Here is a 27164-nt window from a genome sequence, read left to right as displayed (position 1 = left end):
CTGATAGTGGGCTAGGGAGGGGATGTTTTCATTGACAGTGGTTCAGGGAGGGGGTCTTATCAATGACGGTGGGTAAGGGACGGCGTGTTACCAGTAGCAATGAGTCTGGGCGGAGGTGTTATCACCAGGTGGGTCAGGGTGGGGGTATTAAGACTGTGAGTGGGTCAGGGAGGGGGTGTAATCACTGACAGTGTGTCAGGGAGGGGATGTTATCACTGATAGTAGGCGAAGGAGGGTTGTTATTACTGACAGTAGTTCACGGAGGGCGTGTTATCTCTGGGTGTTATCACTGACAGTGTGTCAGGGAGGAGGGTGTTATCACTGTAAGTGGGTCAGGGAGGGGGTGTTATCAATGTCAGTGGGTTAGGGAGGGGTTGTTATCACTGTCAGTGTGTCAGGGAGAGAATGTAATCACTGACAGTGGGTCGCGGGGAATGTTTTTCTCTATTAGGGGGTCAGGGTGGACATGTTATCACTGACAGTGGTTCAGGGAAGATGTGTTATCACTGACAGTGGGTCAGGGAGGGGATGTTACCCCGGACAGTGGGTCAGGGAGGGGGTGTTATCGCTGACAGTGGGTCCGGGACTGGGTGTTACCAGTAACAATGAGTCTGGGAGGAAGTGTTTTCGCTGAGTGTGTCAGGGAGGGGGTGTTATCATTGTAAGTCGGTCAGGGTGGGGGTGTTATCACTGACAGAGAGTCAGGTAGGGGTTATTCACATTGTGAGTGGGTCAGGGAGGAGCTGTGATCATTGTAGTGGGTCAAGGAGGGGGTGTTATCACTGACAGTGGTTCAGGGAGGAGATGTTATCACTGTCAGTGGGTCAGGGCGGACATGTTATCACTGTTAGTGGGTCAGGGAGTGGATGTTATCACTGACAGTGGGTTAGGGAGGGGATGTTACTCTGGATATTGGTTCAGGTAAGGGGTGTTATCACTAATAGTTGCTCAGGGAGTGGGTGTTATCAGTGACGGTGTTTCAGGGAGGGAGAATTATCACTGACAGTGGTCCAGGGAGGGGGTGTTATCACTAACAGTGGGTCAGTGAGTGAGTGTTATCACTGACAGTGTTTCAGGGAGGGGCGTTATCACTGACAGTTGGTCAGGGATGGGGTGTTACCAGTAACAATGAGTCTGGGAGGAGGTGTTATCACTGAGTGGGTCAGGGAAGCGATATTAACACTGTGAGTGGATCAGGGAAGGGGTGTTATCACAAACAGTGGGTCAGGGAGGGGATGTTTTCACTGTCAGTGGGTCATTGAGGGGGTGCTATTACTGGCAGTGTGTCAGGGAGGGGATGTTTTCCCTGACAGTGATTCAGGGAGGGGTGTCTTATTACTGACAGTGGGTCAGGTAGATGATGTTACCCCGCACAGTGGGTCAGGGAGTGGGTGCTTTCACTGACAGTGTGTCAGGGAGTGGGTGTTATCACTGTTAGTGGGCTAGGGAGGGGATGTTTTCACTGAAAGTGGTTCAGGGAGGGGATGTTATCACTGACAGTGGTTCAGGGAGGGGATCTTATCCATGACGGTGGGTAAGGGACGGCGTGTTACCAGTAGCAATGAGTCTGGGCAGAGGTGTTATCACTAGGTGGGTCAGGGAGGGGGTATTAAGACTGTGAGTGGGTCAGGGAGGGGGTGTAATCACGCTCAGTCGGTCAGGGAGGGGGTGTTATTGCTGACAGTGTGTCAGGGAGGGGTGTTATTACTGATAGTGGGCAAGGGAGCGTTGTTATTATTGACAGTAGTTCACGGAGGGCGTGTTATCTCTGGGTGTTATTGACAGTGGGTCAGGGAGGTGGCGTTATCACTGTAAGTGGGTCAGGGAGGGGGTGTTAACAATGTCAGTGGGTTAGGGAGGGGTTGTTATCACAGTCAGTGTGTCAGGGAGGGGATGTTATCACTGTCAGTGGGTCAGGGAGAGAATGTAATCACTGACAGTGGGTCGCGGGGTATGTTTTTCTCTATTAGAGGTTCAGGGAGAGGGTGTTATCACTGACAGTGGTTCAGGGAAGGGGTATTATCACTGACAGTGGGTCAGGGAGGGGATGTTACTCCGGACAGTGGGTCAGGGAGAGGGTGTTATCTCTGACAGTGGGTCTGGGATGAGGTGTTACCAGTAGCAATGAGTTTGGGAGACGGTGTTATCACTGAGTGGGTCAGGGAGGGGGTATTAATACTGTGAGTGGATCAGGGAAGGGGTGTTATCACTGACAGTCAGTCAGAGAGGGGGTGTTACCATTGATAGTGGGTCAGGGAGGTGGTATTCACACAGTGAGTGGGTCAGGGAGATGTTTTCACTGTAGTGGGTCAAGCAGGGGCTGTTATCACTGACAGTGGGCTAGGCAGGTGGTGTTATCATTCACAATGGGTCAGTGAGGGGGCGTTATCACTGATAGTGGACGAGGGTGGGGGTGTTATCACTGACAGTAGTTCAGAGAGGGGTTGATATCTCTGGGTGCTGTCTCTGACAGTGGGTCAGGTACAGGATGTTATCACTGACATTCGGTCAGGGAGGGGTTAATATCAACGTTAATGTTCAGGGAGGGAATGTTACTCTGGACAGTGGTTCAGGGAGGGTGTGTTATCACGAACAGTGTGACAGGGAGGGAGTGTTATCACTGACAGTGGGCCAGGGATGGGGTGTTATCACTGACAGTAGTTCAGGTAGGGGTTGTTATTCTTGGGTGTTATCACTGACAGTGGGTCAGGGAGGGGGTGTTATCATTTTCAGTGGGTTAGGGAGGGGGTGTTATCACTGACAGTGGTTCAGGGAGGTGGTTTTATCACTGACAATGGGTCAGGGAGGGGGTGTTATCACTGATAGTGGGCGAGGGAGGGGATGTTATCACTGACAGTAGTTCAGGGAGGGGTTGTTATCTCTGGGTGTTATCACTGTCAACGGGTCAGGTAGGGGATGTTATCACTGTCAGCGCGTTAGGGGGGATGTGTTATCACTGTCAGTGGTTAGGGAGGGGGTGTTATCCACCCTGTTAATGTGTTAGGGAGGGCATGTTATCACTAACAGTGTGTCAGGGAGTGGATGTTATCACTGTCAGTGGGTCAGGGAGGGGATCTACTCACTGACTGTGGGTCGGGGGTGATGTTTTCACTGTGAGTGGGTCTTTGAGGGGGTGCTATTACTGACAGTGTATAAGGGAGGGGATGTTATCACTGTCAGTGGATCTGTGAGGGGATGTAATCAGTGACAGTGGGTCGGGTGCGGGGTGTGTTTTCACTGACAGTGATTCAGAGAGGGGGTGTTATCACTGACAGTGGGTCAGGGAGGTGACGTTACCCCGGACAGTGGGTCAGGGAGGGTGTGTTATCACTTGACAGTGGGTCAGGGATGGGGTGTTACCAGTAACAATGAGTCTGGGAGGAGGTGTTATCACTGAGTGGGTCTGGGAGGGGGTATTAACACTGTGAGTGAATCAAGGAAGTGGTGTTATCAATGTCAGTCAGTCAGGGAGGGTGTGTTATCACTGACAGTGGATCAGGGAGGGGGTATTCAAACTGTGGGTGGGTCAGGGAGGGGGTATTAACACTGTGAGTGGGTCAGGGAGGGGGTGTAATCACTGGCAGTCGGTCTGGGAGTGGGTGTTATCACTGACATTGTGTCAGGGAGGGTGTGTTATCACTGATATTGTGCTAGGGAGGGGAAGTTTTCACTGACAGTGTTTCAGGGAGGGGGGTGTTATCACTGAGAGTGGCAAGGGAGGTTTGTTATTACTGACAGTAGTTCACGGAGTGGGTGTTATCTCTGGGTGTTATCACTGACAGTGGGTCAGGGAGGGGTTGTTATCACTGTCAGTGGGTGAGGAAGAGGATGTAATCACTGACAGTGGGTCGGATGAGATGTTTTCATTGTTAGAGAGTCAGGGAGGGGGTGTTTTCACTGACAGTGGTTCAGAGAGGGGATGTTACCCTGGACAATGGGTAAGGGAGTGGGTGTTATCACTGACAGTGGGTCAGGGATGGGGTGTTACCAGTAACAATGAGTCTGGGAGGAGGTGTTATCACTGAGTGGGTCAGGGAGGGGGTATTAACACTGTGAGTGGGTCAGGGAGGGGTTGTTATCAATGTCATTCGGTCAGGGAGGGGCTGTTATCACTGACAGTGATTCAGGGAGGGGATGTTATCACTGATAGTGGTGAGGGAGGGTTGTTATTATTGACAGTAGTTCACGGTGAGAGTGTTATCTCTGGGTGTTATCATTGACAGTGGGTCAGGGAGGGGGTGTTATCCCTGTCAGTGGGTCAGGAAAATGATTTTATCACTGTCAGTGGGTCAGGGAGACGATGCTATAACTGACAGTGGGTCGGAGGCGTTGTTTTCACTGTAAGTGGGTCAGGTAGGCTGTGTTATCACTGACAGTGGTTAATGGAGGGGGTGTTATCACTGTGTGTTGGTCAGAGTGGAGAAGTTATCACTGTCAGTTGGGTCTGGAAAGGGGTGTTATCACCGACAGTGGGTCAGAGATGGGGTATTAACACTGTGAGGAACCAGGGAAGGGGTGTTGTCACGGTCAGTCAATCAGGGAGGGAGTGTTATCACTGACAGCAGGGCAGGGTGGGGGTATTCACACTGTGAGTGTGTCATGGAGGAGGTCTTATCACTGTAGTGGATCAAGGAGGGTGTCTTATCACTAACAGTTGGTCAGGGAGTGTATGTTACCACTGACAGTCGGTCAGAGTTGGGTTATTATCACTGACAGTGCGTAATGGAGGGCGTCTTATCACTGACAGTCGGTCAAGGGAGGGGTGTTATCACTGACAGTTGGTCATTGAGGGGGTATTATCAATGTGAGTTGGTCAAGCACGAGGTGTTATCACTGAAAATGGGTCAGGGAGGGGATGTTATCGCTGATAGTGAGTCAGGGAGGGGATATTCACACTGTGAGTGGGTCAGGGAGGAGTTTTCACAGTAGTGGGTCAAGGAGGGGGTGTTATCACTGACAGTGGTTCAGGGAGTTGGTGTCATCATTCACAATGGGTCAATGTGGGGGCGTTAACACTGATAGTTGGCGAGGAAGGGGGTGTTATCACTGACAGTAGTTCAGGGAGGGGTTGTTATCTCTTGGTGTTATCTCTGACAGTGTGTCAGGTAGGGGATATTATCACTGACATTCAGTCAGGGAGGGGTTATTATCAACGTAATTGGTCAAGAAGGGTATGTTACTCTGGACAGTGCTTCAGGGAGGGGGTGTTATCACTGACAATGGTAAGGTAGGTTTGTTATTACTGACAGTAGTTCACGAAGTGGGTGTTATCTCTGGGTGTTATCACTGACAGTGGGTCAGGGAGGGGGTGCTTTCACTGTCAGTGGGTGAGGAAGAGGATGTAATCACTGACAGTGGGTCAGAGGGGATGTTTTCATTGTCAGAGGGTCAGGGAGGGGGTGTTTTCACTGACAGTGGGTGAGGGAGGGGATGTTACCCTGGACAGTGGGTCAGAGAGGGGGTGTTATCACTGACGGTGAGTCAGGGACGGAGTGTTACCAGTAACAATGAGTCTGGGAGGAGGTGTTATCACTGAGTGGGTCAGGGAGGGGGTATTAACACTGTGAGTGGTTCAGGGCGGGGATGTTATCACTGATAGTGGCAAGGGAGCGTTGTTATTATTGACAGTAGTTCATGGAGGGAGTGTTATCTCTGGGTGTTATCATTGACAGTGGGTCAGGGAGGGGGGTTATCACTGTAAGTGGGTCAGGGAGGGGGTGTTATCAATGTCAGTAGGTTAGGGAGGGGGTGTTATCACTGACAGTAGTTCGGGGAGGGGGTGTTATCTCTGGGTGTTATCACTGACAGTGGATCTGGGAGGGGGGTTATCACTGTAAGTGGGTCAGGGAGGGGGTTTTATCAATGTCAGTAGGTTAGGGAGGGGGTGTTATCACTGACAGTAGTTCGGGGAGGGGGTATTATCTCTGGGTGTTATCACTGACTGTGGATCAGGGAGGGGGGTTATCACTGTAAGTGGGTCAGGGAGGGGGTGTTATCACTGACAGTGGTTAATCGAGGGGGTTTTATCACTGACAGTGGGTCAGGGAGGGGTGTTATCACTGACAGTGGGTCTGTGAGGGGATGTAATCAGTGACAGTGGGTCGGGTGCAGGGTATGTTTTCACTGACAGTAATTCAGGGAGGGGGTGTTATCACTGACTGTGGGTCAGGGAGGTGACGTTAACCCGGACAGTAGGTCAGGGAGGGGGTGTTATCACTGACAGTGGGTCAGGGACTGGGTGTTGCCAGTAACAATGAGTCTGGGAGGAAGTGTTATCACTGAGTGGGTCTGGGAGGGGTTATTAACACTGAGTGAATCAAGGAAGGGGTGTTATCACTGTCAATCGGTCAGGGAGGGTGTGTTATCATTGACAGTGGGTCAGGGAGGGGGTATTCACACTGTGGGTGGGTCAGCAAGGGGTTATTAACACTGTGAGTGGGACAGGGAGGGGTTGTAATCACTGTCAGTCCGTCAGGGAGGGGGTGTTATCACTGACAGCGTGTCAGGGATGGGGTGTTATCTCGGACAGTGATTCAGGGAGGGGATGTTACCCCAAACAGTGGGTCAGGGAGTGGGTGTTATCACTGACAGTGGGTCAATAATGGGGTGTTACCAGTAACAATGAGTCTGGGAGGAGGTGTTATCACTGAGTGGGTCAGGGAGGGGATGTTACTCCGGACAGTGGATCAGGAAGGGTGCGTTATCACCTACGGTGGGTCAGGCACAGGGTGTTATCAGTAACAATGAGTCTGGGAGGAGGTATTATCACTGAGTGTATCAGGGAGGGGGGAATTAACACTGTGAGTGGGTCAGGGAGGGGTTGTTATCAATGTCATTCAGTCAGGGAGGGGGTGTTATCACTGACAGTGGGTCCGAGAGGGTTTGTTATCACTGACAGCGGTTCAGGGATGGGGTGTTATCACTGACAGTGGATCAGGGAGGGGATATTATCACTGACAGTGGCGTGGGAGGGTTGTTATTACTGACAGTAGTTCGGGGCGGGAGTGTTATCTCTGGGTGTTATCATTGACAGTGTGTCAGGGAGGGGAGGCTATCACTGTAAGTGGGTCAGGGAGGGGGTGTTATCAATGTCAATAGGTTAGGGAGTGGGTGATATCACTGACAGTAGTTCGGGGCGGGAGTGTTATCTCTGGGTGTTATCACTGGCAGTGGGTCAGGGAGGGGATGTTATCCCTGTCAGTGGGTCAGAGAAGTGATGTTATCACTGTCAGTGGGTCAGGGAGAGGATGAAATAACTGACAGTGGGTCGGAGGGGTTGCTTTCACGGTCAGTGGTTCAGGTAGGCTGTGTTCTCACTGACAGTGGTTAATGGAGGGGGTGTTATCACTGACAGTGGGTCAGGGAGGGATGTTATCACCGACAGTGGGTTAAGGTGGGGATATCAGCACTGATATTGGGTCAGGGAGGTGATGTTACCGCGGAGAGCGGGTAAGGGAGTGGGTGTTTTCACTGACAGGGGGTCTGGGACGGGGAGTTACCAGTAACAATGAGACTGGGAGGAGGTGTTATCACTGGGTGGGTCAGGGAGGGATTATTAAGACTGTGAGTGGGTCAGGGAGGGGGTGTTATCGCTCACAGTAGGTAATGGAGGGTGCCTTATCACTGACAGTCGATCAGGGAAGGGGTATTATCAATGTGAGTTGGACAAGCACAAGGTGTTATTACTGACAATGGATCAGGGAGGGGGTGTTATCATTGACAGTAGTCTAGGGAGGGGTTATCTCTGTGTGTTGTCACTGACAGTGGGTCAGGGAGGGGGTGTTATCACTTTCAGTGGGTCAGGGAGGGGGTGTTATCATTGTCAGTGGGTCAGGGTAGGGGTGTTATCACTGTCAGTGGGTCAGGGATTCTATGTAATCACTGACAGTGGGTCCGGAGAGGGATGTTTTCACTGATAGTGATTCAGGGAAGGGGTCTTAGCACTGACAGTGGATCAGGGAGGGGATGTTATCCTGGACAGTAGGTCAGGGAGGGGGTGTTATCACTGACAATGGGTCAGGGAGGGGTTGATAGCAGTAACAATGAGTTTGGGAGGAGGTGTTATTACTGAGTTGGTCAGGGAGTGGGTATTAACACTGTCAGTGGATCAAGGAAGGGGTGTTATCACTGTCAGACAGTCCGGGAGGGGGTGTTATCACTGACAGTGGGTCAGGGAACGGGTATTCACACTGTGAGTGGGTCAGGGAGGTGTTTTCACTGTAGTGGGTCAAGGAGGGGGTGTTATAATTGGCAGTGGGCTAGGCAGGTGGTGTTATCATTCACAATGGGTCAGTGAGGGGGCGTTATCGTTGATAGTGGATGAGGGAGGGGGTGTTATCACTGACAGTAGTTCAGGGTGGTGTTGTTATCTCTGGGTGTTATCTCTGACAGTGGGTCAGGTAAGGGATGTTATCACTGACATTCGGTCAGGGAGGGGTTAATATCAACGTTAATGTTCAGGGAGGGAATGTTACTCTGGACAGTGGTTCGGGAAGGTCTTGTTATCACTAACAGTGTGACAGGGAGGGAGTGTTATCACTGACAGTGGGTCTGTGAGGTGATGTAATCAGTGACATTGGGTCTGGTGGGGGGGTGTGTTTTCACTGACAGTGATTCAGGGAGGGGGTGTTATCACTGACAGCGGGTCAGGGAGGTGATGTTACCCCGGTCAGTGGGTCAGGGAGGGAGTGTTATCACTGACAGTGGGTCAGGGAGGTGACGTTACCCCGGACAGTGGGTCAGGGAGGGTGTGTTATCACTGACAGTGGGTCAGGGACTGGGTGTTACCAGTAACAATGAGTATGGGAGGAAGTGTTATCACTGAGTGGGTCTGGGAGTGGGTATTAACACTGTGAGTGAATCAAGGAAGGGGTGTTATCACTGTCAGTCGGTCAGGGAGGTTGTGTTATCACTGACAGTGGGTCAGGGAGGAGTATTCACACTGTGGGTGGGTCAGGGAGGTGGTATTAACACTGTGAGTGGGTCAGGGAGGGGGTGAAATTACTGTCAGTCGGTCAGGGAGGGTGTGTTATCACTGACAGTGATTCAGGGAGGGGATGTTACCCCGAACAGTGGGTCAGGGAGTGGGTGTTATCACTGACAGTGGGTCATTGATGGGGTGTTACCATTAACAATGAGTCTGGGAGGAGGTGTTATCACTGAGTGGGTCAGGGAGGGGATGTTACTCCGGACAGTGGGTCAGGGAGGGGGCGTTATCACCTACGGTGGGCCAGGGACAGGGTGTTATCAGTAACAATGAGTCTGGGAGGAGGTATTATCACTGAGTGTGTCAGGGAGGGGTGTATTAACACTGTGAGTGGGTCAGGGAGGGGTTGTTATCACTGACAGTGGGTCCGTGAGGGTGTGTTATCACTGACAGTGGTTCAGGGAGGGGGTGTTATCACTGACAGTGGGTCAGGGAGGAGATGTTATCACTGACAGTGGGTCCGTGAGGGTGTGTTATCACTGACAGTGGTTCAAGGAGGGGGTGTTATCACTGACAGTGAGTCAGGGAGGGGATGTTATCACTGATAGTGGCGTGGGAGGGTTGTTATTACTGACAGTAGTTCACGGAGGGGGTATTATCTCTGGGTGTTATCATTGTCTGTGGGTCAGGGCGGAGAGGCTATCACGGACAGTGATTCAGGGAGGGGGTGTTATCAATGTCAGTGGGTTAGGGAGGGGGTGTTATCACTGACAGTGGATCAGGGAGGCGATGTAATCACTGACAGTGGGTCCGGGGAGAGATGTTTTCACTGATAGTGATTCAGGGAAGGGGTCTTAGCACTGACAGTGGGTCAGGGAGGGGATGTTACCCCGGACAGTGGGTCAGGGAGGGGGTGTTTTCACTGACAGTGGGTCAGGGACGGGTTGATAGCAGTAACAATGAGTTTGGGAGGAGGTGTTATTACTGAGTGGGTCAGGGAGGGGGTGTTATCACTGTCAGTCAGTCAGGGAGGGGATGTTACCACTGAGAGTGGATGAGGGAGGGGGTATTCCGTGATCAGGGAAGGGGTGTTATCACTGACAGTGGTTCAGGGAGGACATGTTATCACTGACAGTGGTTCAGGGAGGACATGTTTTCACTGTTAGTGTGTGAGAGAGGGGATGTAATCACTGACAGTGGGTCAGGGAGTGGAGGTTATCACTGTTCGTGGGTCAGAGAGGGGATGTAATCACTAACAGTGAGTTAGGGAGGGGATGTTATCACTGTCAGTGGGTCAGGGAGGGTATGTTATCACTGTCAGTGGGTCAGGGAGGGGCTTTTATCACTGACAGTGGGTTAGGGAGGGGATGTTACTCTGGATAGTGGTTCAGGGGAGGGGTGTTATCACTAATAGTTGGTCAGGGAGTGGGTGTTATCAGTGACAGTGTTTCAGGGAGGGAGTATTATCACTGACAGTGGTCCAGCGAGGTGGCGTTATCACTAAAAGTGGGTCAGGGAGTGGGTGTTATCACTGACAGGGTTTCAGGGAGGGGGTGTTATCACTGACAGTGGGTCAGGGAGAGGATGTTATCACTGATAGTGGATTGGGAGGGTTGTTATTACTGACAGTGGTTCACGGAGGGGGTGTTATCTCTGGGTGTTATCATTCACAGTGGGTCAGGGAGGGGAGGCTATCACTGTAAGTGGGTCAGGGAGGGGGTGTTATCAATGTCAGTGGGTTAGGCAGTGAGTGTTATCACTGACAGTAGTTTGGGGAGGGAGTTTTATCTCTGGGTGTTATCACTGACAGTGGGTCAGGGAGGGGATGTTATCCCTGTCAGTGGGTCAGGCTAGTGATGTTATCACTGTCAGTGGGTCAGGGAGAGGATGTAGTAACTGACAGTGGGTCGGAGAGGTTGTTTTCACTGTCAGTGGGTCAGGTAGGCTGTGTTATCACTGACAGTGGGTCAGAGAGGAGTGTTATCACTGACAGTGGTTCAGGGATGGGGTGTTATCACTGATAGTGGGTCAGGGTGGGGATGTTATCACTGTCAGTGGGTCAGGAGGGGGGTGTAATCACCGACAGTGGGTCAGGGAGGGGATGTTAGCACCGATATTGAGTCAGGGAGGTGATGTTACCCCAGAGAGCGGTCAGAAAGGGGGTGTTTTCACTGGCAGTGTGTCCGGGACAGGGTGTTACTAGTAACAATGAGTCTGGGAGGAGGTGTTATCGCTGATTTGGTCAGGGAGTGGATATTAAGACTGTGAGTGGGTCAGGGAGGGGGTATTATTACTGATAGTGGGTGAGGGAGGAGGTGTTATCACTGACAGCGTGTCAGGGAGGGGTGTTATCACTGACAGTGGGTCAGGGAGGAGGATGTAATCACCGACAGTGGGTTAGGGTGGGGATGTTAGCACCGATATTGGGTCAGGGAGGTGATGTTACCCCGGAGACCGGGTCAGGGAGGGGGTGTTTTCACTGACAATGGGTCTGGGACGGGGTGTTACCAATAACAATGAGACTGGGAGGGGGTGTTATCACTGGATGGGTCAGTGAGGGGGTATTAAGACTGTGAGTGGCTCAGGGAGGGGGTGTTATCACTCACAATAGGTAATGGAGTGCGCCTTATCACTGACAGTTGATTAGGGAAGGGGTATTATCAATGTGAGTTGGTCAAGCACGAGATGTTATTACTGACAATGGATCAGGGAGGGGGTGTTATCATTGACAGTAGTCTAGGGAGTGGTTGTTATCACTATGTGTTATCCCTGACAGTGGGTCAGGGAGGGGGTGTTATCATTGTCAGTGGGTCAGGGTATGGGCGTTATCACTGTCAGTGGGTCAGGGATGCTATGTAATCACTGACAGTGGGTCCGGGGAAGGATGTTTTCACTGATAGTGATTCAGGGAAGGAGTCTTAGCACAGACAGTTGGTCAGGGAGGGGATTTTACCTCGGACAGTGGGTCAGGGATGGGGTGTTATCACTAACAGTGTGTCAGGGAGGGAGTGTTATCACTGACAGTGGGTCAGGGAGGGCTTATTTACACTGTGAGTCGGTCAGGCAAGGAGTGTTATCACTGATAGTGGGCCAGGGATGGGGTGTTATCACTGACAGTAGTTCAGGTAGGGGTTGTTATTCTTGGGTGTTATCACTGACAGTGGTTCAGGGAGGGTGTGTTATCACTTTCAGTGGGTTATGGAGGTGGTGTTATCACTGACAGTGGTTCAGGGAGGTGGTTTTATCACTGACAATGGGTCAGGGAGGGGCTGTTATCACTGATATTTGGTGAGGGAGGGAGTGTTATCACTGACAGTAGTTCAGGGAGGGCTTGTTATCGCTGGGTGTTATGACTGTCAGCGGGTCAGGGGGAATGTGTTATCACTGTCAGTGGTTAGGGAGTGGGTGTTATCCCTGTTAATGTGTTAGGGAGGGCGTGTTATCACTAACAGTGTGTCACGGAGTGGATGTTATCACTGTCAGTGGGTCAGGTGGGGATCTACTCACTGAGCGTGGGTCGGGGGTGATGTTTTCACTGTGAGTGGGTCTTTGAGGGGGTGCCATTACCGACAGTGTGTAAGGGAGGGGATGTTATCACTGTCAGTGATCTGTGAGGGGATGTAATCAGTGACAGTGGGTCGGGTGCGGGGTGTGTTTTCACTGACAGTGATTCAGGGAGGGGGTGTTATCACTGACAGTGGGCCAGGGACTGGGTGTTACCAGTAACAATGAGTCTGGGAGGAGCTATTATCACTGAGTGGGTCAGGGAGGGGGTATTAACACTGTGAGTGGATCAGGGAAGGAGTGTTATCACTGTCAGTCAGTCCGGGAGGGGGTGTTACCACTTATAGTGGGTCAGGGAGGGGGTATTTACACTGTGAGTGGGTCAGGGAGATGTTTTCACTGTAGTGGGTCAAGCAGGGGCTGTTATCACTGACAGTGGGCTAGGGAGGTGGTGTTATCATTCACAATGGGTCAGTGAGGGGGTGTTATCACTGATAGTGGACGAGGGAGGGGGTGTTATCACTGACAGTAGTTCACGGTGGGGTTGTTATCTCTGGGTGTTATCTCTGACAGTGGGTCAGGTAAGGGATGTTATCACAGACATTTGGTCAGGGAGGGGTTAATATCAACGTTAATGGTCAGGGAGGGAATGTTACTCTGGACAGTGGTTCAGGGAGGGCTTGTTATCACTAACAGTGTGTCAGGGAGGGAGTGTTATCACTGACAGTGGGTCAGGGAGGGCTTATTTACACTGTGAGTCAGTCGGGCAAGTGGTATTATCATTGATAGTGGGTCAGGGAGGGCGTGTTATCACTTTCAGTGGGTTATGGAGCTGGTGTTATCACTGACAGTGGTTCAGGGAGGTGGTTTTATCACTGACAATGGGTCAGGGAGGGGCTGTTATCACTGATATTTGGCGAGGGAGGGGATGTTATCACTGACAGTAGTTCAGGGAGGGGTTGTTATCTCTGGGTGTTATCACTGTCAGTGGGTCAGGTAGGGGATGTTATCACTGTCAGCGGGTTAGGGGGAATGTGTTATCACTGTCAGTGGTTAGGGAGTGGGTGTTATCACTGTGAACGCGTTAGGGAGGGCGTGTTATCACTAACAGTGTGTCAGGGAGTGGATGTTATCACTGTCAGTGGATCAGGTGGGGATCTACTCACTGACCGTGGGTCGGGGGTGATGTTTTCAGTGATGTGGGTCTTTGAGGGGGTGCTATTACCGATAGTGTGTAAGGGAGGGGATGTTATCACTGTCAGCGGGTGTGTGAGGCAATGTAATCAGTGACAGTGGGTCGGGTGGGGGGTGTGTTTTCACTGACAGTGATTCAGGGAGGAGGTGTTATCACTGACAGTGGGTCAGGGAGGTGACGTTACCCTGGACAGTGGGTCAGGGAGGGGGTGTTATCACTGACAGTGGGTCAGGGACTGGGTGTTACCAGTAACAATGAGTCTGGGAGGAGGTGTTATCACTGAGTGGGTCTGGGAGAGGGTATTAACACTGTGAGTGAATCAAGGAAGGGGTGTTATCACTGTCAGTCGGTCAGGGAGGGTGTGTTAACACTGACAGTGGATCAGGGAGGGGGTATTCACACTGTGGGTGGGTCAGGGAGGTGGCATTAACACTGTGAGTGGGTCAGCGAGGGGGTGTAATCACTGCCAGTCGGTCAGGGAGGGTGTGTTATCACTGACAGTGATTCAGGGAGGGGATGTTACCCCGAACAGTGGGTCAGGGAGTGGGTGTTATCACTGACAGTGGGTCACTGATGGGGTGTTACCATTAACAATGAGTCTGGGAGGAGGTGTTATCACTGAGTGGGTCAGGGAGGCAATGTTACCCCGGACAGTGGGTCAGGGAGGGGGCGTTATCACCTACGGTGGGTCAGGGACAGGGTGTTATCAGTAACAATGAGTCTGGGAGGAGGTGTTATCACTGAGTGTTTCCGGGAGGGGGGTATTAACACTGTGAGTGGGTCAGGGAGGGGTTGTTATCAATATCATTTGGTCAGGGAGGGGGTGTTATCACTGACAGTGGGTACGTGAGGGTGTGTTATCACTGGCAGTGTTTCAGGGAGGGGGTGTTACCACTGACAGTGGGTCAGGGAGCGGATGGTATCACTGATAGTGGCGTGGGAGGGTTGTTATTACTGACAGTAATTCACGGAGGGGGTGTTACCTCTGGGTGTTATCATTGACAGTGGGTCAGGGAGGGGAGGCTATCACAGTAAGTGGGTCAGGGAGGGGGTGTTATCAATGTCAGTGGGTTAGGGAGGGGGCGTTATCACTGTGGGTCAGGGAGGCGATGTAATCACTGACAGTGGGTCTGGGGAGGGATATTTTCACTGATAGTGATTCAGGGAAGGGGTCTTAGCACCGACAGTGGGTCAGGGAAGGGATGTTACCCCGGACAGTGGGTCACGGAGGGTGTATTAACACTGTGAGTAGATCAGGGAAGGGGTGTTATCATTGCCAGTTGGTCAGGGAGGAGGTGTTATCACTGACAGTCAGTCAGTCAGGGGGTGTTACCACTGATAGTGGGTCAGGGAGGGGGTATTCACACTGTGAGTGGGTTAGGGAGGTGTTTTCACTGTAGTGGGTGAAGGAGGGGGTGTTATCACTGACAGTGGGCTAGGGAGGTGGTGTTATCATTCACAATGGGACAGTGAGGGGGCGTTATCACTGATAGTGGACGAGGGAGGAAGTGTTATCACTGACAGCAGTTTAGGGAGGGGTTGTTATCTCTGGGTGTTATGACTGTCAGCGAGTCAGTTAGGGGATGTTCTCACTGTCAGCGGGTTAGGGGGGATGTGTTATCACTGTCAGTGCTTAGGGAGGGGGTGTTATCACTGTTAATGGGTTAGGGAGGGCATGTTATCACTGACAGTGGGTCAGGGAGGGGATCTACTCACTGACTGTGGGCGGGGTTGATGTTTTCACTGTGAGGGGGACTTTGAGAGGGTGCTTTTACTGACAGTATGTAAGGGAGGGGATGTTATCACTGTCAGTGGGTCTGTGAGGGGATGTAATCAGTGACAGTGGGTCGGGTGGGGGGTGTGTTTTCACTGACAGTGATTCAGGGAGGGGGTGTTATCACTGACAGTGGGTCAGAGAGGTGACGTTACCTCAGACAGTAGGTCAGGGACGGGTTGTTACCAGTAACAATGAGTCTGGGAGGAGGTGTTATCACTGAGTGGGTCTGGGAGGCGGTATTAACACTGTGAGTGAATCAGGGAAGGGGTGTTATCACTGTTAGTCAGTCAGGGAGGGGGTGTTATCACTGACAATGGGTCACTGATGGGGTGTTACCAGTACCAATGAGTCTGGGAGGAGGTGTTATCACTGAGTGGGTCAGGGAGGGGACGTTACCCCGGACAGTGGGTTAGGGAGGGTGCGTTATCACCAACGGTGGGTCAGGGACAGGGTGTTATCAGTAACAATGAGTCTGGGAGGAGGTGTTATCACTGAGTGTGTCAGGGAGGGGGCTATTAACACTGTGAGTGGGTCAGGGTGGGTTTGTTATCAATGCCATTCGGTCAGGGAGGGGGTGTTATCAGTGACAGTGGGTTTGTGAGGGTGTGCTATCACTGACAGTGGTTCAGGGAGGGGGTGTTATCACTGACAGTGGGTCAAGGAGTGGATGTTATCACTGACAGTATTTCGGGGAGGGAGTTTTATCTCTGGGTGTTATCATTGACAGTGGGTCAGGGAGGGAATGTTATCCCTGTCAGTGGGTCAGGGAGAGGATGTAATAACTGACAGTGGGTCAGAGGGGTTGTTTTCACTGTCAGTGGGTCAGGTAGGCGGTGTTATCACTGACAATGGGTCAGGGAGGGGTGTTATCACTGACAGTGGGTCAGGGATGGGGTGTTATCACTGATAGTGGCGAGGGAGGGTTGTTATTACTGACAGTAGTTCACTTAGGGGCTGTTGTCTCTGGGTGTTACTACTGACAGTGGGTCAGGGAGGGGGGCTGTTATCACTGTCAGTGGGTCAGGAAGGGGATGTAATCACTGACAGTGCGTCGGAGGGGATGTTTTCACAGCCAGTGATTCCTGGAGGGGATGTTACCCCGGACATTGGGTCAGGGAGCGGGTGTCATCACTGACAGTGGGTCAGGTATGGGGTATTAACACTGTGAGTGTTTCCGGGAAGGGGTGTTATCACTGTCATTTGGACAGGAAGGGCGTGTTATCACTGGCAGTGGGTCATGAGTGGATATTCACACTGTGCGTGGGTCAGGGAGGGGCTGTTATCACTGACAATGGTTCAGGGAGTGGGTATTCACACTGTGAGTGGGTCATGGAGGAGGTGTTATCACTGTAGTGGGTCAAGGATGTGGTGTTATCACTGACAGTGGTCAGGGAGGGGGTGTTATCACTGATAGTGGGCTAGAGAGGGGGTGTTATCACAGACAGTGGTTCAGGGAGGTGGTGTTATCACTGACCATGTGTCAAGGAGGGAGTGTTATCACTGATAGAGGACGAGGGAGTGGGTGTTATCACTGACAGTAGTTCAGGGAGGGCGTGTTATCTCTGGGTGTTATCTCTGACAGTGGGTCAGGTAGGGTGTGTTATCAAAGACAGTGGTTCAGGCAGGGGATGTTATCACTGACAGTGGGTCAGGGAGGGGATGTCATCACTGTCAGTGGATCAGGGAGAAGATGTTATCACTGACAGTGGTTTGGGGGGTATGTTTTCACTGACTGTAGTTCAGGGCGCGGATGTTACCCCGGACAATGGGACAGGGACGGGGTGGCATCACTGACAGTGGAGCAGGGACAGGGTGTTAGCTGTAACAATGAGTCTGGGAGGAGGTGTTATCACTGAGTGGGTCAGGGAGGGGTTATTAACAGTGTGAGTGGCTCAGGGAGGGGGTGTTATCACTGACAATGGGTCAGGGAGGGGGTATTCACACTGTGAGTGGGTCAGGGAGGAGATGTTATCACTGACAGTGGTCAGGGATGGGGTATTCGCACTGTGAGTCGGTCAGGGAAGGGGTGTTATCACTGACAATGGGTCAGGGAGGGGATATTCACACTGTGAGTGGGTCAGGGAGGAGGTGTTATCACTGACAGTGGTTCAGGGAGGGGGTGTTATCACTGACAGTGGGTCAGGGACGGGGTGTTGCCAGTAACAATGCGTCTGGGAGAAGGTGTTATCACTGAGTGGGTCAGGGAGAGGATATTAACACTGTAAGTGGGTCAGGGACGGGGTGTAATCACGGTCAGTCGGTCAGGGAGCGGGTTTTATCACTGATAGAGGCTCAGGGAGGGGGTATTCACGCTGTGAGTTGTTCAGGGAAGAGGTGTTATCACTGTAGTGGGTCAAGGAGGGGGTGTTCTCACTGACAGTGGTCATGGAAGGGAGTGTTATTACTGATAGTGGGCTAGTGAGGGGGTGTTATCACAGACAGTGGTTCAGGGAGGTGGTGTTATCACTGACAATGGGTCAGGGAGGGAGTGTTATCACTGATAGAGGGTGAGGGTGTGGGTTTTATCACTGACAGTGGTTCAGGCAAGGGGTGTTATCTCTGGGTGATATCTCTGTCAGTGGGTCAGGGCGGGAGTGTTATCACTGACAGTGGGTCAGGGAGTGGATGTTACCCCGAACAGTGGGTCAGGGAGGGTGTGTTATCAGTGACAGTGGGTCAGGGAGGGGATGTTACCCCGGACAGTGGGTCAGGGAGTGGGTGTTATCACTGACAGTGGGTCAGAAAGGGGATGTAATCACTGACAGTGCGTCAGGGAGGGCATGTTATCACTGTCAGTGGGTGAGGGAGGGGATGTTATTACTGACAGTGGATCAGGTAGGTGATGTTATCCCAGACAGTGGGTCAGGGAGTAGGTGTTATCACTGACATTGGGTCAGGGAGGGTATGTTACCCCGGACAATGGGTCAAGGAGGTGGTGTTATCACTGACAGTGGGTCAGGGAGGGGGTGTTATCAAAGTCATTGGTCAGGGAGGTGATGTTACTCTGGACAGTGATTCAGGGAAGGGGTGTTATTACTAACAGTGGGTCAGGGAGTGGTTGTTATCACTGATAGTGGGTCAGGGAGTGTATGTTATCACTGTCAGTGTGTCTGGGAGGGGATGTAATCACTGATAGTGGGTCAGGGAGGATGTTTTCCCTGACAGTGATTCAGGAAGGGGGTTTCATAACTGACAGTGGGTCAGGGACAGGTTGTTACCAGTAACAATGAGTTTGGGAGGAGGTGTTATCATTGAGTGGGTCAGGGAGGGAGTATTAATACTGTGATTGAATTAGGGAAGAGGTGTTATCACTATCAGTCAGTCAGGTAGCGAGTGTTATCAATGACAGTGGGTCAGGGAGGGGGTATTCACACTGTGAATGGGTCAGGGAGGAGGTGCTTTCACTGACTGTGGGAGGCTCAGGGATGGGGTGTTATCACTGCCAGTGGTTCAGGGAGATGGTGTTATTACTGACAATGGGTCAGGAAGGGGGAGTTATCACTGATAATGGGCAAGTGATGGGGTGTTATCACTGACAGTAGTTCAGGGAGTGGTTGTTATCTCTGGGTGTACCCTCTGACAGTGGGTCAGGTAGGGGATGTTATCACTGATATTTGGTCAGGGAGGGGTTGTTATCAATGTAATTGGTCAGGGAGGGAATGTTACTCTGGACATTGGTTCAGGGAGGTTGTGTTATCACTAACAGTGGGTCACGGAAGTGCTGTTATCACTGACAGTGGGTCAGAGAGTGGGTATCCACACTGTGAGTCGGTCAGGGAAGGGGTGTTATCACTGATAGTGGGCTAGGGACGGGGTGTTCTCACTGACCGTAGTTCAGGGAGGGGTTGTTATCTCTGGGCGTTAACACTGACAGTGGGTCAGGGAGGGGTGTTATCACTGACAGTGGTTCAGGGAGGGGGTGTTATCACTGACAGTGGGTCAGGGTGGGGATGTTATCACTGTCAGTGGGTCAGGAGGTTGATGTAATCACCGACAGTGAGTTAGGGAGGGAATGTTAGCACCGATATTGAGTCAGGGAGGTGACGTTACCCCAGAGAGTGGTCAGAAAGGGGGTGTTTTCACTGGCAATGAGTCCGGGACAGGGTGTTACCAGTAACAATGAGTCTGGGAGGAGGTGTTATCATTGATTGGGTCAGGGAGGGGGTATTAAGACTGTGAGTGGGGCAGGGAGGGGGTGTTATCACTGACAGTCGTCAGTAAGGGAGTATTATCAATGTGAGTTGGTCAGGCACGAGGTGTTATCACTGACAATGGGTCAGGGAGGGGGTGTCATTACTGATAGTGGGCGAGGGAGGGGTGTTATCACTGACAGTACTCCAGGGAGGGTGTGTTATCACTGACAGTGGGTCAGGGTAGGGGTGTTATCACTGTCAGTGGGTCAGGGAGGGGATGTTATCACTGTCAGCGGGTCAAGGAGGGTATGTAATCACTGACAGTGGGTCCAAGGAGGGATGTTTGCACTGATAGTGATTCAGGGAAGGGGTCTTAGCACTGACAGTGGGTCAGGGAGGGGATGTTACCCCGGACAGTGGGTCAGGGAGGGTGTGTTATCACTGACAGTGGGTCAGGGATGGGTTGATAGCAGTAACAATGAGTTTGGGAGGAGGTGTTATCACTGAGTGGGTCAGGGAGTGGGTATTAACACTGTGAGTGCATCAGGGAAGGGATGATATCACTGTTAGTCGCTCAGGGAAGGGGTTTTATCACTGATAGTGGGTCAGGGAGGGTGTATTCACACTGTGAGTGGGTCAGGAAGGTGTTTTCACAGTAGTGGGTCAAGGAGGGAGTGTTATCAATGTCACTGGGTTAGGGTGGGGGTGTTATCACTGTCAGTGGGTCAGGGAGAGAGAGGATGTAATAACTGACAGTGGGTTGGAGGGGTTGCTTTCAATGTCAGTGGGTCAGGTAGGCTGTGTTATCACTGACAGTGGTTAATGGAGGGGGTGTTATCACTGACAGTGGGTCAGGGATGGGGTGTTCTCACTGACAGTGGGTCAGGGACGGGGTGTTATCACTGACAGTGGGTCAGGGAGGGGGTGTTATCACTGATAGTGGTGAGGGAGGGTTGTTATTACTGACAGTAGTTCATGGAGGGGGTTTTGTCTCTGGATGTTATCACTGACAGTGTGTCAGGGAGGGGGTATTTACACGGTGAGTTGGTCAGGGAGGAGGTGTTATCACTGTAGTGGGTCAAGGAGGTGATGTTATCACTGTCACTGGGTCAGCGAGGGGATGTAATCACTGACAGTGTGTCGGAGGTGATGTTTTCACAGCCAGTGGTTCCAGGAGGGGATGTTACCCCGACATTGGGTCAGGGAGCGAGTGTCATCACTGACAGTGGGTCAGGTACGGGGTAGTAACACTGTGAGTGTTTCAGGGAGGGGGTGTTATCACTGTCATTTGGGCAAGAAGGGCGTGTTATCACTGGCAGTGGGTCATGAGTGGGTATTCACACTGTGCGTGGGTCAGGGACGGGGTGTTATCACTGACAATGGGTCAGGGAGCAAGTATTCACACTGTGAGTGGGTCAAGGATGTGGTGTTATCACTGACAGTGGTCAGGGAGGGGGTGTTATCACTGACAGTGGGCTAGAGAGAGGATGTTATCACAGACAGTGGTTCAGGGAGCTGGTGTTATTACTGACAATGGGTCAGGGAGGGAGTGTTATCACTGATAGAGGGCGAGGGAGTGGGTGTTATCACTGACATTAGCTCAGGGAGGGCGTGTTATCTCTGGGTGTTATCTCTGACAGTGGGTCAGGTAGGGTGTGTTATCACTGATAGAGGGCGAGGGAGTGGGTGTTATCACTGACATTAGCTCAGGGAGGGCGTGTTATCTCTGGGTGTTTTCTCTGACAGTGGGTCAGGTAGGGTGTGTTATCACTGACAGTGGTTCAGGGAGGGGGTGTTATCACTGACAGTGGGTCAGGGAGGGGATGTTATCACTGTCAGTGGATCAGGGAGAAGATGTTATCACTGACAGTGGGTTGGGGGGGATGTTTTCACTGACAGTGGTTCAGGGAGCAGATGTTACCCCGGACAATGGGACAGGCAGGTGGTGGCATCACTGACAGTGGAGCAGGGACGGGGTGTTAGCTGTAACAATGAGTCTGGGAGGAGGTGTTATCACTGAGTGGGTCAGGGAGGGGTTATTAACAGTGTGAGTGGGTCAGGGAGGGGTGTTATCACTGACAATGGGTCAGCGAGGGGGTATTCACACTGAGTGGGTCAGGGAGGAGATGTTAATCACTGAAAGTGGCTCAGGGATGAGGTGTTGCCAGTAACAATGCATCTGGGAGAAGGTGTTATCACTGAGTGGGTCAAAGAGGGGGTGTTATCATTGACAGTGGTCATGGAAGGACGTGTTATCACTGATAGCGGGCTAGTGAGGGGGTATTATCACTGACAATGGGTCAGGGAGGGAGTGTTATCACTGATAGAGGGTGAGGGAGTGGGTTTTATCACTGATAGTGGTTCAGGCAGGGGGTGTTATCTCTGGGTGTTATCACTGACAGTGGTTCAAGGATGGTGTGTTATCACTGACAGTTCGGTGGGGCGTTGCATTTTCGGAGCTATCTTATGCCCATGACTGTTTCCTTCTGTATCGTCATGTTTATTCAAAGATTACTAAATTATGCATTGCAAGTAATTTAATATAGAAATGCAAGCCATATTGTGATTAATAATTGTCAGTTCTATTTCTGAAAGGCTCATTTTCTGCTCTGAAAAACAGAGCTGCAACTTGCACAACTAAGACGAACCTTGGGACATTTTAACCTTTATTTACCAGAACATAGCAGCTAATGCTGTTAGAAGGCCATAAAGCAGGTGTGGCTTGTCTTTCCACAATGTATCTGTTCTACGAGGAAATAATAGCATTTAAGTTACTCTCTGCATTCCTGGAGAAGGCAAGATCAGATGTCCGGGCCAGAAATTGCTCAAAGATGAAGGAATAGTGATTGCCTCTCTTTGGAAGATTCTGGCCATTAGGATAGATGACCAAAAGCCTGGGCTAAGAGATAGGTTTTGAGAGGTGTCTTGGAGGAGGGAGAGTGGGGCAGAACACTGGGGATGTTTAAGGGGGGAATTCCGGAACAGTAATGAATTCCACAGATTGACTACCCTCTGAGAGAAGAAATTCCTCCTCATCTCTGTCTTAAATGGACGTCCCCTTACTCTGAGCTTATGCCCTTTGGTCCCAGACTCTCGCACAAGGGGAAACAACCTCTCAGCATTTACCCTGTCAAGCTCGCTAAGAATCTTCTTTCTTTTAATAAGGTCATTTCTCATTCTTCTAAACTCCAATGAGTACAGACTCAACCTACTCAACCTCTCCTCCATACCCGGAATCAACCTAGTGAAACTTTCTCTGGACTCCCTCCAATGCCAGTATATCTTTCCTTAGATAAGGGGACCAAAACTGTTCACAGTATCCTTGATGTGGTTTAACTAGTGCCTTGTATAGTTTTAGCAAACTTCCCTATTTTTATGCTCCATTCCCATTGAAATAAAGGCCAACATTCTATATGCCTTCCCTATTACCTGCTGAACTTGTATGCTAGTTTTTTGTGATTCATGCACGGAGACCCCCAAATCCCTCTGTGCTGCAGCCTTCTGCAGTCTTTCTTGATTTAAATAAGATTCAGCTCCTCTATTCTTCCTGCCAAAATGCATAACCTCACATTTTCCCATATTATATTCCATCTGCCAAGCTTTTGCCTACTCACTTAACCTCTCTCTCCCTCTGTAGACTTTTTGTGTCATCGTCATCACTTGCCATAGAGTCATAGAGGTCTACAGCACAGAAAAAGGCCTTTCAGCCCATCAAGTCTGCAATGGTCAAACAAGTACCTAATTATTCTAATCCGATTTTCCAACACTAAGCCCATAGCCTTGTATGCCATGGCATCGCAAGTGCACATCCAAGTACTTCTTAAATGTTATGAGGGTTTCTGCCTCTACCACCCTCTCAGGCAGTGAGTTCCAGATTCCCACCACCCTCTGGGTGAAAAAATTCTTCCTCACATCCCCTCTAAACCTCCTTCCACTTACCTTAAATCTATGCTCCCTGGTTATTGATCCCTCCATCAAGGGGAAAAGTTCCTTCCTGTCTACCCTATCTATGCCCCTCTTAATTTTGTACACCTCAGTAAGGCCCGCCCTCATTCTGCTCTGCTCCAGGAAAAATAACTCCAGTCTATCGATTCTCTCCTCATATCTAAAACTCTCCAGCCCAGGCAACATCCTGGTAAATCTCCTCTGCACTCTCTCTCGTGCAATCACATCCTCTCTATAATGTGGATTCCAGAACTGCACACAATACTCTAGCTGTGGCCTAACCAGCATTTTGTACAGTTCCAGCATAATCTCCCTGCTCTTATGTTCTATGCCTCAGCTAATAAAGACACTTATCCCATATGCCTTCTTAACTACTTTACCTACCTGTCTGTTTTGGAAATCTTAAGGGACCGGTGGACATGCACACCAAGGTCCCTCTGATCCTCGGTACTTCCTATTTCATTGTGTATTCCCATGCCTTGTTTGTCCTGCCCAAGGGCATCACCTCACACTTATCCAGATTAAATTCCATTTGCCATTGATCAGCCCACCTGACCAGCCCCATCTATATCCTCCTGTAGTCTAAGACTATCCTTCTCACTATTTACCACCCCACCTATTTTTGTGTCATCCGCAAACTTGGTGATAGTACATTCACTTCACTGATCCAAGGCATTAATATATATTGTAGATAATTGTGGCCCCAGCACTGATCCCTGTGGTGCCCCACTAGTTACAGGTTGCCATCCTGAACCTGCCTGCCTTATCCCTACTCTTAGTTAGCCAATCCTCTACCCATGCTAATATACCCCTAACACCAAGGGCTCTTATCTTATTAAATAGCCTTATGTGCGGTACCATGTCGAATGCCTTTTGGAAATCCAAATGTGTTACATCTAAAGGCTCCCCTTTATCTATCCTGCTTGTTACCTCCTCAAAGAATTCTGATAAACTTATCAGGCATGATTTCCCCTTCATGAAGCCAAGCTGACTCTGCTTGATTATATGATGTATTTCTAAATGCTCTGCTATTACATCCTTTATAATAGACTCTAACATTTTCCCAAAGACAGATGTTAAGCTAACTGACCTGTTGTTTTTTGTCTTCCCTTTTTGAATAACAGTGTTACATTGGCAGTTTTCCAATCCTCTGGGACTTTTCCAGAATCTACAGATTATTGGAAGATTACTACCAGTGCATCTCTGCAGCTACTTCCTTTAATAAGGATGAAACAATGGTGAAAATTATAAAACTGAGGCATTGCTGGACCAGGAACTGATGTAGGTCAGCATGCTTGGTGGGAGGGATGAGAAATAAAAACAGAAAATGCTGGTAATACTCAGCAGGTCAAGCAACATGTGTGGACAGAGAAATGTTTTAGGTTGATGTTCAGGTTCAAAGATAATGGGCAGAATTTTGGGGGAAGTTTAAGAGTGGGCACTTGGAGGCGCGCCGCCATTTTACGTGGGTGGGCCAATTAAGGCCCGTCCAGCGTGACGTCTGCATGGAAGCGCTATGCGCATGAAAGAGTGCACTCATCTCCCTGAGGCTAAGTGTTGCCTCAGGGAGATTGGCTCCACTGTCAAAAAAGTGAAATATAGCAAAAATAAATTTCCCTGACATGTCCTCTCATGTGTCGCCATCACATGAGTTGGGACGTCCATCACTTTTAAATACAGTTTAATTACATTTTTAAAAACCTACACAAAACCTCATCCTGCCCGTGGATGAGGCTTCATGATTTTCCTAATGCCCACTAGGGCTCCTGGCCTGCCCGCCAACCTTAAGGTTGGACGGGCAGGTCCATTAATCACTTTAATGACTCTGTCAACGGCCTCATTTGGCGTTTGACAGGTCAGTGGGTGCACAGCTGCTTCTGCTGAGCCCCCGTCTACCTGAAAATTTAAATGGAGCGGGGTGACATCGGGAGTCATTTTATGCATTGGCGAGTGGGCCCTGCCCCCCGCTTGCTGACGGGGAAATCCTGGCCAATAAAATCTAGCAGTAACAAAGATATGGATGAGGATTTCAGCAGCAGATGAGTTGAGGCAGGGTTGAAGTTGAGTGATGTTGTGGGGTTGGAAGGAGGTGGCCTTGGTGACCGGGCCAGCGACTAGTGTTTGTGGTGGGGCTCTGATCTTCCCAATATTTAGATGTAGGGAATTTTTGCTCATCGAGTATTGGATGTTGAACAAGCAGGTGACAAATCCGAAGTAGAGAGTTCAAGAGAGATGATGTTGAGATAGACCTTGAGTCATCTGCTTGCATATAGAACCTGACACTGTGTTTTCAGATGATGTTGCCAAGACGCAGCATGTAGATGAGAAATAGGAGGAACCAAGGACAGATCAATGGGTCTCCAGTGATAGCTGTGCAGGAGTGGAAAGTGAAGCCAGTGCACGTAATTCTTTGGCTATGAAACAATGTTCCAAAGTAAAATAATCCACTATCTTTGTACATAATAAATGTAAGTTTTCAAAGATAATGATAAAAAAATCAGATACTATTTTATTAAGGGCCTATGATTTTTCTCCTGGTTTGCTCTCAGCAGCTTTCAGTATCTTTAACCCCAGGACATCTTGGCGACCTTGGACCAGAAGGCTCAAGAGTTTCCTCAGACAGAGCTGCTGTGGGCTACTCCATCTTTCAAGGTTGGATTGGGAGGGAGAGGACTGGCTGAAGCTCCCCCGCAAGCACCTTCAGTCTGTCCCTGACCAGTCTATGCAGTAGAACCTGTCCCACAATTTGAGAAAGGGTCTGTGGCCTACTGCACAGTTAAACGGTGGGGTCCTGGCATTTTAGGCCTCAGCCCTCCATCTTAGAGATAAGCGGGGAAAGAGGCTCCTAAATGACTCAGTGAGCAGTTGCAGCATGGGGTGTGTAGCTGAGTCATAGAATCAACTGGCACAGAAGCAGACCATTTGGCCCATCGTGATTGTGCTGGCTCCTGCTCTCCTTCTAACCCTGCTCTTGATCCGTCCACCTGTAAAATCTCACTTATCAAATATATACCCAATTCCCTTTTGAAAGTTCCTATGAATCTGCTTCCACCACTCTTTCAAGAAGTGCATTCCAGATACAACAGTTTGTTGTATAAGAAAAACATTTCCCTCATTTTCCCCCGGTTCTTTTGCCTATTTTCTGTGTGTGCCTTAGTTACTGACCCACCTGCCAATGGCAACAGTTTCTTCCTGGCCACACAGAGCATAAAGATCCAGGGTCGGTCTCTAATTTATGTCTGTTTCTTTCCCTCCTCCGGAATAATTACTGCTCTTTGCTAATGGGTTTGTTTTCCTCTACCTAAAAGCTCAGAATAGAGAGGCCAGAAAATTTTGAGGGCTACTTCCTCATCTTCTACTGTAGCCTTGTCAGGAGATTGGCAGAAGCCCTGGAGAAAGGCTGCACTCTGCCACTTTAGGAGCAGCAAAGTGGTAAAAGGTGCCAGGAACCCCTTTACAACAGACCTCTGAGCTACTCTGTGCTGGCTTGGATTTCCTGAAGTCTCTTGGATGGGCAGTGGGTGAATGGGGTGTATTGAATGACCAATGGCAGGATTATGGAGGGAAGGCAGATGGAGGTGGGAGTTTATCAGACAAAATCTCTCAGAATGTGTCCAACCAGAATTGACAGCCTTGGTCAGGAGAGAAAATTGGTGGGGTGCTGGTAAAGTGGGGAGTGGGAGG

At 50.4% G+C, this 27164-nt stretch overlaps 1 protein-coding gene across 1 annotated transcript in view; it reads left to right on the top strand.

Moving 5' to 3' along the window:
* Window positions 1-27164, top strand: part of zgc:172271 (uncharacterized protein LOC100000381 homolog) — a 205809-nt gene that overhangs the window by 109295 nt on the left and 69350 nt on the right. The window lies entirely within an intron of this gene.

Source organism: Carcharodon carcharias, chromosome 13 (assembly GCF_017639515.1).
Source record: "Carcharodon carcharias isolate sCarCar2 chromosome 13, sCarCar2.pri, whole genome shotgun sequence".
NCBI classification, from domain to species: domain Eukaryota; kingdom Metazoa; phylum Chordata; class Chondrichthyes; order Lamniformes; family Lamnidae; genus Carcharodon; species Carcharodon carcharias.
The sequence above is the reverse complement of the archived record's forward strand: the minus strand, read 5'-3'. Positions and strand labels throughout refer to the sequence as shown.